General features: G+C 41.8%; 1 protein-coding gene and 1 long non-coding RNA gene across 5 annotated transcripts in view; one reads left to right on the top strand and one right to left on the bottom strand.

Annotated features, from left to right (window-relative positions):
• Positions 1–4,023: 4,023 nt before the first annotated feature.
• LOC128105223 (uncharacterized) lies at positions 4,024–9,073 on the bottom strand. Of its 2 annotated transcripts, XR_008216292.1 has the most exons (4): positions 8,764–9,073; positions 7,767–7,870; positions 5,017–7,646; positions 4,024–4,923 (listed from the first exon to the last, which is right to left on the bottom strand). It is a non-coding gene; the product is annotated as an uncharacterized LOC128105223 (long non-coding RNA). The 2 variants fall into 2 exon arrangements; XR_008216291.1 differs by having other exon boundaries at positions 4,024–7,646; positions 8,764–9,066.
• Positions 9,074–9,144: 71 nt separating this feature from the next.
• The window catches only part of Ndst3 (N-deacetylase and N-sulfotransferase 3), a 154,820-nt gene continuing 152,011 nt past the window's right edge, over positions 9,145–11,953 (top strand). Inside the window, exon 1 of one of the 3 annotated variants that reach the window (XM_052730199.1) lies at positions 9,145–9,265. The gene's annotated coding sequence lies outside the window, so the exon portion shown is untranslated. Of the gene's footprint in view, positions 9,266–9,833; positions 9,959–11,953 lie in introns of those variants that run through there. The other 2 variants (XM_052730197.1, XM_052730198.1) reach the window with 2 other exon arrangements.

The raw sequence follows: 11,953 nt of genomic DNA, 5'->3' as shown, positions 1-11,953 counted from the left end.
ACAGATAATTAAAAATAATAACAATAAATCTTTTTTTGAAAGATGTGTGACTATAAATCGTGTTCTTTTCCTCACTAAGATCTTGTTTCAAATAAATCAATTTTAGCTAAAATTGAAATTTTTCACTCTTGCACATGTGGCTGATCTGTGTGTGTGTGTGTGTGTGTGTGTGTGTGTGTGTGTGTGTGTATATATATATATATATATATATATATATATACAGATATATAAATCTGTTGTCTTCATATAATCCTTTAAGAACATCACACCCTTCACATATGCTTTATTCTAAACTGCCCCTTCAAGAGCCCATTCCTTATTAGGTCAAGGAACAAGCCCAAGATTAAATAACTGACAAGAGATGCTGCTTTTACCAAGACTTTACTGTGTTGCAAGGCCAAGAAGCTGACATCATTGAAGGAAAATGCAATTTGCTAATCATTTTCCAGAAATGTGGGGAAACGAGATAAGAAGACATGGTTGCTGGCCCTTGCTTCTCTGCTGAATGCCCTGTGCCTTCCAGGTGGAAAAAAAAATGGGTGAAAAGAACAAAAGGAAGGCGAGGAAGCCAGAGGGAGGAGTTACTAAGGGATACTTCTAGGACTAAAGGATTTTAACACGAAGGTGTGTGAGAGAAGTTTTCCAGCAAAGAAAATGGCTACTCACATCATTAAACCAATTCTCCAGGGGAAAGAATGGGATAATGGGTTGTGGTGGTGTTTTACTTGTACTGAAATGTGATTTTAATTGTATGTTAATAAATAAAGTTGTCTGGGGGTCAGAGCTATTAGAGCCATAGCAAGTGCATGGTGGCGGTGGCGCACGCCTTTAAGGACCTGGAGGGCGGTACATTCAGGCAGTGACGAGGCAGTCACATGTTTGGGTTTACAACCAATGAGAAGGCAGAACAGGAAGACTTTAAAGACAGACACACAGGAAGTAGGTCCCTTTCGGAGAGCTCTCTTGGCTGGAGAGGATCCCTGAATCAGGAAGGGTGAGGCTCTTAGCTCTGACCTCTTGGCTTTCTTCTCTGAATTGGCTCTGTGTTTCTTATTTTATAAGACCGTTGGTTACATCTACAATGGGTTGCAAGACAGACACCCTTCCTAAATAAGGTGCCTCCCACCATTCCCTCTACTCACCTCTCTAATGCTCTGAATTCGCTGTGGGCTCTGTGGTGTGTGCATGTGTGCATGTGCATGTGCGTGCGTGTGTGGCTATGAGTGTGTGTGTGTGTGTGTGTGTGTGTGTGTGTGTGTGTGTGTGTGTGTCCTGCTTAATAAAGAAATAAATTCAACTAGATTGCTTGATTGACTGAAAATCAGCCTCTCCCCCTCTCCACATCACCTTTCAATCTTTCCCATTTTCCTTAGCTTGGTCATTTTGCCATGCGGTACTTAAGACAGAAACAGCTATTACAATTCATATTGTCATTAACTTAACATGAAAACAGATGAACCAAAACAATATAAAATCAGGTGGTCAGAGGCTTTTGCATCCATTCCTAGCTCACTGTGTGCTATTTCTGGAACGCAGCACAGACATCATGGTATGGTGCCATCACACATATTTACTAACTCATGAAAATAACAAATTCATTGGGAAATTGTGTCAATTTGGTAAAATTATCCTGTATAAAATGTAATTTCTGCCTTTTCTTCCCCCAATTTCCCTAATCCACATTGAACGTGACTAGCAGTGTGTTTAGATTACCTAAACTTGATTTTCTACTTCTACATAATTAGAACAAATCTGCTTTGTTGCTGCCTTTACAAATTGACTAATACAGCATATACAAAGCTAAGACCTTGACAAGTGCTTTCCTGGCCAGTCCTGATGCCAGGAGGCTAACAGACGTAGGTCTGGGTACAAACTACTGATGGAATCTTTCAAATATTAATTATATTTCATGTAATGGGCTGAAGAAAAAAACAATTTTAATGATCAAATTCATTTGTCCAATTGGTATTTACCTCTTTCCATGAGGGTAATTCACAGAAGGAAAACAAACTGAGTATAGATACCCACAATTAAAATTAACATCTTTGCTTGGACATCAGCTCTTATAATTTCATTGTGTCCAGGTTCACACCTTTGATTCATGGGTGAGTGGCAGGAGTGATGGGTAAGAGCATCTGTTACCTTTGCTTTCAGAAGGCAGAAGATGGTGCACAATACTTAAAGCCAGTGCATGCCAGCAAGGGCACCTGCTCATGTTAGAGGGGTATGAAGATTATCTCTGCTCCCTTGCTGTGGATGTGATGTAAACACCTTGACATCCTTTTTTTTTTTTTTTTTTTTTTTTTGATGAATTCCTAAAGGTCTTATAATAAAAAACCTGGAGCCAGATATTGGGGTAAATGTTGAAAGATCAGAGAGACAAAGGAACAAGCCACTAGAGAAACTTCTCATCACTACCAAATCCTCGGGCCAAATGGAAGGCAAGATCCTATCTCCGTGAATCCTCAGACTGAAAGCCTCTGAGTCCTCAGCCGAAAAACTCTAGTTCCTGTTTCCTCACATCTTATATACCTTTCTCCACCCAGCCATTTCACTTCCTTCCTAGTGCTGGGATTAATGGCATGTGTGCTTCCCAATTACTGGTAGCAAAGGCATGAGATCTTAAGTGCTGGGATTAAAGGCCTGTGACTCCCAAGTATGGGGATTAAAGGTGTGTGCCAACACTGCCTGGCTCTGTTTCTCTCCTAGACTGAATCAATCTCATAGAGTCCAGGGTGGCTTTGAACTCACAGAGATCCAGATGGATTTCTGCCCCCCAAGTGCTAGGATGAAAGGTATGTGCCACCACTGCCTGACTTCAGTGTTTAATCTAGTAGCTGGCTCTGTCCTCTGATCCTCAGGCAAGCTTTATTTGATACCACACCCTTTCCCTGATGGTGGACCATATCTTGAGCCAAAATAAACTGTTTCTCCTTCACTTTACTTTCAGGGTGTTTTATTGCAGCTACAGGAAGTCTGACAAAGATAAAAAAGGGAGACAATTAAAATTTCAATGTTCATACTAACAGACCTCTAAGGTACGTTTGGTGAGGGACTCTGTAAAACCTTAAGCCTAAGACTATTGGATTTTAGTTCATAATGTACAAGGCAACTCCATTTGTTAGCTCTACTTCTCTGTATTCTAACAACTCCCAATCACTACTGTAAAAACACAGCTTCAAAATTAATTCACACAACTACTTGAATATTTAATGTTTTCTTCAACCTCTTGAAATCCAGTGATCAGATGTAATGGAGAAATATCACAGTTAGGTGGTAGTGAATATTTTCTGGGGTCTTTACAAAGCTTGTTTTCAGACAAAATGAGAGAGAAATCATCCATTTTATTCCCACAATGTATCCCTCTGTACCGCATGGCATGAGGCCAAGCTATAAAACGATGTTTTAATGTGGCAAGCTACATGAAAGAAACACCTTAATGATGTTTGGTCCTGCCTGAATATTAAGAGATAGCTTTGAAGACTCACACAATAAGGTCTACAATCTGATGATTGCTTGTATTTTCCCATTAAAGGTGCAGCAAATGTTATTTGAAAGGTTGATGCTAGGTCTACCTACAGATAGGAATGCTTTTACTGCCAAGTTGTCATCACCCAAAGCTCGCAATTGATGACACAGCTTATGATCGGACATAAAATTGTAAATTAGTATCACATGGGAAAAGCTATTGCTGAGGACAACACACTTACAAATTGAAATGGAATTATACAAAATAATGAGGAGAGGGAGTTCACTTGGCTAAGAAAAAAAATGTTTTTAAAAATTCAGACAGAATAGGATAAGGTGGTGTCCTTTGAGGACACGATAAAATAGGACATATAAAACTAAGCAATCTCCCTTTTTCTTTATTGTGAATTAAATGACCTTTAATGTACAAGGCATAAAAAGAACACAGAAAGAGCTAGTGATACAGGAATCCCTCTGAGGTGAGAACAGAGCTCCCATTTGCCAGTTTGTAGACTTACGGCTTTAAAGCAAGACTATACCTAACTGATCATATAGAAACCAGTGACAAGTACCGAGTTCATTGTATATTTATTTAGATTAAGGAAAAATCCAAAACTTTGAAAACTAAATAGCTTATACAGACACAAACACTTACTCTTGAAAATATGGAAAAATACATTCTGTTACCTAAGTTGGCTTTTCTTGAATTGTGGATAGTTGCAACTGAGCATTTGTTGAAATGCAGATTCTTGGGCCCCTGCCTGATAGAAAGCACTAAGGGTAGATAGAGCTTAGTGTCCAGAACCAAATCCCCAGGCAACCCTGATGTCCACTAAGGCTGGAGCCACACCTCCAATCCTCCCACTGAACCACAAATCTGTTTCGTAAAACAAGACCTTTGGTTCCATGTAGTTCTTTGTCTGGGGGCCATACCCTATTAGATTTCCCCACTCAGACATTAGCAAGTCTACGGACACTGTCGTTGTTGTTCAGGTATTGCATAGGCTGAGAGGGAGAATTAGTGTCACACAGGGATGAGTCCCCTAATTGATTACCCAACACAAAGTCATCAGCTCTGAAATCGTATACACATAAGCAACACAAATGGACTTAGCAGATTGGTGCAAATCGAGATACATAACAACAATAATCCAAGAAAACAACAACAAGGCCATCAATTTGAGAAGTGGAGAGTGCATGGGAGGAGCTGGAAAGAGGAAAGGGGACAAGCAATATAATTACATTTTAATTAAAAATTGTATTTTTAAAAAGGCCTTTATACCATCTACTCCACCTGGCTCACACTTATAAGGGTGCTCTCCATAAGAACACCGAAAGAAGGCAGAGGCAACTTCTCTGTCTGTAGCTGAGTAACATCCTGACATCCACGCAGGTCCCTCTTCAATCAGTCATTTTGCTGGGATGTTTGGTTTGGGTCCATTTTCAAATGACCATCTTTTAAGACAGTAAGAAAAGCAGGGTATTGCCGAAATTATTAAGGCCACTCCACGTAGTTAAAAGGGAGGTTTATTTAGTGGCGTAACTTACAAATGAAAGGATAGGTAGGTCGCAGGGTCTGGGAAAGACGTAGTGCAGTCCAGCGGTGTTCTCTGGAGAACTCTGTTCGGTCTACCTCCAGCGTCCAGGGTCCAGGAACCAAGAGAGCCGGCGCATTCAGATCTTGGGTCTTCAGGGTCCTCTCTTGGCCCTGCCTTGTAGGCGTGACAGTTACCAAAGCCTCAATGGGGTTGGAACTTCCAGATCAAGATTGGAACGGCTACCCACTACAGCAGGGCTCCCCTTCCTTGGCTAAGTTAGAAGTTTGTAGCTAGAGTATATTCTGTTAAGTCCTCATCCCATTGCCTTGAGCACATCAACAGAGTTACTACTACAAGTCTTAGCTGAAGATTTTAAGAGAAATTGTACCACACACTTATTAGTTGTTTCAGATAAAAATAATATGTCATTTTCATTTTTTAACCTTTTCATAATAAAGTAATGCATAGATTGAATTTAGACATTGAAAAATTGAAGAGAACTCTGCAAATATAAGTTTCTCAAAATCCTTTCATAATCAGTACCCTCCACCTAGAAGCATTTAGATGAGGAAGAAAATCCCATCAAAGGTTGTAATTTTAATTTATATAAGGCATGTTATTAAATCTCTACATCATCATGAGTTACTATCAGATGCTGTCTGTCAGAGTGGCTAAATACAGGATTAATTATTTCAATATATAAAAATGCACTGTTTTGTTATTTTTGTTTTTAATCATTCCTGTAGATTTTTAATTTATAGGCAGATTCTCATTTGGGGTTTCTTTTTTTTTTTAAGATGGGTCTCTGATAAACAAAATGTCTCATAAAATCTAGGCCAGGACTTCTTGGAGTCCTTGACAGAAGTCTAAGCCTCTTCTACTTCTGAGGCCCTCGATATTTCCATAAATAGTAAAAATAGAAAGAACGAAGGTGGTTATGAAGAGGTCAGTGCTAATGTAACTCATTTATCACATTAAACATATTGAAGAAGCTAATTGGGAAATGAATAAATTTGAGGTGCTTCCCCAATGTGAAGTCCGGATTCAGATGGGCACAGGTTCTTTGTTCCCTATAGTGAACAGCACACGGCAATGGGGGATCTGTCTACTAGAGAAAAAATTGTTCCCTGGCCTGTTGTTCCCACATAAGGTAAAGAAAACAGGAAAGAAGGGCTAAAGTGAACAATGTTGTCCCTCGTGTGTGGTCCCTCTTTATCTCTGCCAGGCAAATAGTTCAGGGATGGAAGGAAATGCGGGGAACAGATCTGCTGTCATACATATACGTAGATGTAAACTTCTATAGCAGAGCTATGAGATTTCGGTGTATCATGGGAGAAGACAGCATACCCCTCAGCCATCTGCATTTGCAAATGGGTGGCCAGGAGCACCGGGTAAAAGCAGCCACACACAGGCTCCAAAGCACCCAGGAAGCTGAATGCGCCTGTTTCACCTGACCCAGGAATTTTAAAAGACAGTCAGTCTTAAATAGGCTAAAGAGGTTCCCTGTGGATTTTTTTTTTCCTTTCGTGTAGAAAAGATAGAAAAAGATGAAAAGTGAATGCCATTTCCAAACCTGACTACGCATGGAGGAACATTCAGAAGTGTGTGGATTTGTGACTCTTGTCCATTCACTGAAATCTTATACTGCCCACCCCACAGCAATACATTACAAGCAAGGGAAAGGCAGAAAAATGTATCTACTTTTCCTCACTTTCAGTGTTACTTTATTCCCAGAGCCACTCAGTGCTTGTTCAATACTCTTCTACATCTATTTATTTTTTAATTGAAAATAGATTTTTTTCATACAATATATTCTGATCACAGTCCCCCACCCCTGCCTACTCCTCCCAGTTCTTCCCCACCTCCCCTACCATCTGGATCCATGCCCTTTCTGTCTCTCTTTAGAAAACAAATTGGCATCTAAGAAATAATTATAAGATAAAACGAAATAAAACAACAACCACCACAAAATCAGAATAGGACAAAACAACCAAACATGAAAAAGTACAAGAAACACATAGAGACACAGAGACACAGGTTTACACGCACAGGAATTACAAACACAGAAAACTGGAAGCTGTAATTTACATGCAAAGGACCTGTAAGAAAAAAAATTATTATCCAGAGACAAAGATGCCGCTGAGCTTGTGTTCTGTTGGACATCTACTGCTGGACATGGGGCCTACTCTTAAGAATAATTTGTTTCCCCAGTGAGATTCCCTTGGAGAAAACTAAGTTTTTATTTGCAAGTGGTTATTGATTGGAGATGGCTTCTGGGTCAGGGATGAGGGTACGTGTCCACTTCTCTTTCAGTTCTAGGGCCCGTCCGGTGCAGACCTGTGCATGCTGCCTCAGTCCCCGTGAGTTTATATGTGTGCCAGCCCTGTTGTGTAAAGAAAGCCTTGATTCCTCGGTGTCCTCCATCCCCTCTGGCTCGTCTGTTAGGGAAGGGGGTTGTGTGTCCGCGTGTGAAGGTCAGAGGGCAACTTGTAGAAGTTGGTTCTCTCCTCCCACCACGTGGGGCTGTTGGGACCGAACTCGGGTTCTCTGACTTGGTGGCCAGTCTCTTCATTCTTGAACCATCTCCCAACCAGAAGTTTCGGACGGCTGCATGGACGCTGCGGAGGCAGGGCAGGCTCTCTGGAGTAAGCATACAAACACGAACAGGGTGTTTTCACGGAAGACCATTCTTGGAAGACACAAGACTCTCAAGAGAGACTCCAACAACAGAACATAAAATTAGGAGATTCAGTCTCATACCTGTCATCTGGCCAGAGAGTTTTACTCGCCTAATACTTCTGTAGCTCCAGCAGAGATTGTTCCCCTCCCTTCTCTATACTCTTCTACTCATGGAGCAAGAAAGACTTAGAAAGAAGAAAGGAAGAAGGCCAGATTAGGGATGTGGCTCAGTGGCATAGTGTTTCCTTAGTATCTACACGGTTCTGGGTTTCATCCCCAGCACCTAATAATAATACACCAAAAACAAAAAAACAAAATGAAATGCCAACTAACTTAAGATATTGTAATCTGCTGAAGGCACTGTACATCCGAATGTCATTATAAATGTCCTTATACATCCAAAGGCTGTATACATCCAAATGTCTTCCTAAAATCATCAAGCAATACAAAGTGTTTGATTTCCCAATCATCTGCATCTCTTTCTTTCACTACTAGTTTCCAGAAAATATAACCCGACCTGTCTTAAGTCAAAAGTCGATTTATGGATTCATGTACGACAACACGTAAAGGTGGGAGGTATCTCAGTCTCACCGGGGTTCAAAGCGCACCAGTGCGCGTGATCTCCAACATCTATGTTTCCATCCCTGAACAGGAGCGCTGTCTCCAGCCCTCAGAGGACCGTGAAGCTTCAACTGCGCTTCACTCGTCAGAACTCAATATAAGACAGCACACTTGTATAAGCAGGGCCCCAAAACATCTAGAAATGGAATCTTTTGTCTCTGAATGGCTAAGCTTGGACACGTACTAATCCTAACCACCAAGAAAACATGGTGCCACCTTTGGCCAGACCTGAGTTCAATAGCCCCAACAAGTCTGAGCATTGACCTCTGTCACTTAAAGCAAGTGGGACATGGCACCCTGTGAGTTGGTGACTGGTCCTCTAAGTATTATCATGTCCACAGAAATGTCCTTTACAAGTTACCATTGGTGGATTGCCCCTGTCTCAAACTGCTTTGCCTTGGCATGGTCAACAGTGTCTTGGAAGACACCTTCCCATCAAGCTTTCGCCCACCCTCACCTTGAATTTAAAAATGCCTCTTTATCTGTCTTTGGCCTTGCGCCAGTCTTCTGGCTGGAGAGGACCCGGCCTTAGGAGGCTAGTGGGCAGGAGGAAAGCCCGCGGGATGTGCTATCCCGTGCAGGGCACCGGCACCTATGGTGTGTCTCTGCCCGTCCCTGAACCCCTCACGCAGCTCCCAGGACTGGCAGGAGCTGGGTCCTGACTCGCGCCTCCTCCCGCTCCGGCGGGCGTGCGCAAGCTGCAGGAACCCCGGAGACTGCGCCGCGGCGTGGGGCGCGGACGGGTCCCAGAGCGCGCGCCAGGGCGGGGCCACTCCGCCCCGCCCCGCCCCGAGCGCCTGGACCACTCGCCCTGCAAGCCCCGCCCGCCCCGCGCGCCCATCCCACTCGGCGGGCCGGCGATCCCGTGCTGGGGGAGGCCGCCGCTGCGGTGGCCGCGCCGCGGTAGCGCAGACAGGAGGTGGACCGGGAAGCAGGATGCCGGCGCTCCGCAGCCCGAGGTAATCTCTAGGATGGCGGGCAGGTTGCACACCTAGGATCCCACCCCTGGCCACTTGAAATGCGGACTCTAGGAATGGCAGCGCGCGACCATCGCAAGTTTCTAGCGACTGGAAACGAAGGGTCTCGAGATCGACACTCGTTGACTTTATATTCCACGTCTCCTTTTCCGTCTTAAATGCGTTGATTTTAAACAATGCAGAGACAAACCTCCTGAGTCACTGTGGGTTGTAAATATAATACTGAAAGTTTTTTGCATGGTGTGGTTCTTTGCTTTCGCGTGTTTATTAACCTGTTAACTCGGGCTAGTCAGAAACTGGCCTTTAAAATCTTCTTTGAGGAACAAGGGCAAGTTTTGCTGCTGCTTTCAGACATCTGGTATTTATCAGCTTAGTTAGCATCTGTCTTCCCTGAAGTGGTCCCAGAGCTGGTCCCTTGGAGATGGGTCTTGCATGTGTCACTCTTGCCCTCTAGTGCCTCACCAGCTTGGTAGCAGTCTGATGGCTAATATTAATAAGATGTTACATAACATGAGGGGACTGGCCAGGACTGGCCTCACTGCCACTTGCAAAGGCAGAAAGCCCAACCGAAGGCTGCACATGCTCCTCTTTGTGGTTTTTTTTTTTTGTTTTTTTTTTTGTCTGTCGATTGAAACTTTTCCCTGCATTTTCCAACTCTCTGAACTTTAATTTCAGGTAAGTGCATCTGTTTATTTATACTTTGTATTGACAGTTCACTTAGAGGGGCTTTCAATAAGAGATAACTTTGTTTTCATCCCATCCAGAATCACTGTACTGAACAAATGCCTAATTTTGTTAGCTAAGATACGTGAACGAGTAAGGTATTTCATCATCTAAAGATCATTTTAAAGTTGCACTTTCTTTAGGTTAAAGAATTAAGGAGGTGACTCTCTGAGTTGGTTAAGGTGGATACTAACAAATTCATTATGCAGTAGTAGCATGGTTAATCAACTGCATATCTTTTGGCTGTTCTGAATTTTGGAAATAATATTAAAGATGTAAACTCTAATCAGCAGTTTATCGTGTAGTCACAATGCTTAGCAAAGCTTCATATTTCGTGTAGTTTAATAACATTTTTAAGATGATATGATAGAAACATTAAGTATAAATTGAAGTTAATAATTTGCCTAACTATTGAATAAAGAAGCTTTCCATCAAAAGAAAATAATTTTTTTCCATTTAATATAGCCACTTTCGGGGAGGGAATAGGGGAAAATCAAATTACATTCTCAGGAGCTTAGTCCGGTCACTTCCCAACTACTTTTTCCAATATATGGGCACTGTTTAGACTTGAAACTCATTTAATACCTATATTTTTTATAAACACATTAGGATATAGTAACATCTGTAGTTTGGGAGAGCATTCAAGAAATCAGCATAAACAGATGAGTCCCTAATATTAGGTTTGAGGCACATGTGAAAAGAGGGAGTCGGGGATGGAGCTGAGCTCAGGTCCACTGTTTTTCTTTTTGTCCTTAGAAAATATCATATGACCCACTATGGAACAGTGCTGTTCATGAGAGCAGAATAATGGGAGGAGGTCTACTATTCAGCTGAAAAGATTTCTTTTCCTTTTTTCCAGTCATAATTCCTTGTCAGCTTTGTCTTTGAGGAGGTGCAAATATAACTACACATATGAAAGAGCTGACTTTTGAGATTCTCCTCAGGATACCTACCCATGGCTTGCATCAGCAGAGGCTTCCTCCTGCCTTCTCTACTTAGCACTGTGTCTGTACTCCGTCATGCTGTCTTTGTCCTCTCTGGGCTATGGACGGTAAAGCAGGAGGCTTGGCTCTTCCTGGAAGCAAATGCCAGCTGAGTTGGTAATTTACCCTCTAGTCTTTCTCAGGTTACTGACATGTTTGAGATCAAATGAGGTTTCTATCTCTTTGTAGAGAATTTTGTAACGGTTTGGTTTGGTTTAGGTCTACTATAATCTTCTCTTGGGATAAATTTTCTCAAAGAAAAATCTTATTTCTGAACATTCCAGCAAATAGGAGATTTACTTTTTGTTGTAAATGGAAGATTTCCCGAGAACCCTTCCTTCCTTTGAACCACATCCCTCTCTGAAGAGGCTATCAGGATCTACAGTTGAAATGTGCAGGGGCTGTCTTTATTTAGACACTTTAAAACCATAAAGAGATAGTCATCGTCTTACTTTGATTCAAGATACCTGATTATATGGATTCATTTATCATGGCTGAGGTTTCACCTAATATTTGGTGATTATGGTCAACTTCTAAACTGGCAAGTATATTTACTGAGTTATTTCCAAAGGACACTGCTTAAATACATATGTTTATGGTTCCTCTGAACTTTATATGAGAACAAAGAAATAGAATTAAGGATAACTGCCCTATTCCCATCTGCTTAGCAACTTAGACAGCAATGGTACTTCCTTTCCCCAGGATGTGGTCACTGCAGAGGAGCAGGCCACAGACATGCAGGACCTCTGAAGGCTGGTACAGATGAAGGGTAATACTGGGTCACAATAATATCAGCTGTGCTCTAAAGATCATTAATCTGAACCATACTCAAAAAAATTATATGGTTTAAGTTCCCCTTATAATTATAGAGAAGAATTAAGCTATAGCTCTTGTCATTTTAGTAAAATCTATACAAGTAAAGTACCTGGTTATCATAGTGAATACTTTTTTAAATTTTCATTTT

This window comes from Peromyscus californicus, unplaced genomic scaffold (genome assembly GCF_007827085.1).
Source record: "Peromyscus californicus insignis strain IS unplaced genomic scaffold, ASM782708v3 Scaffold_9__1_contigs__length_137607984, whole genome shotgun sequence".
NCBI classification, from domain to species: domain Eukaryota; kingdom Metazoa; phylum Chordata; class Mammalia; order Rodentia; family Cricetidae; genus Peromyscus; species Peromyscus californicus.
The sequence above is the reverse complement of the archived record's forward strand: the minus strand, read 5'-3'. Positions and strand labels throughout refer to the sequence as shown.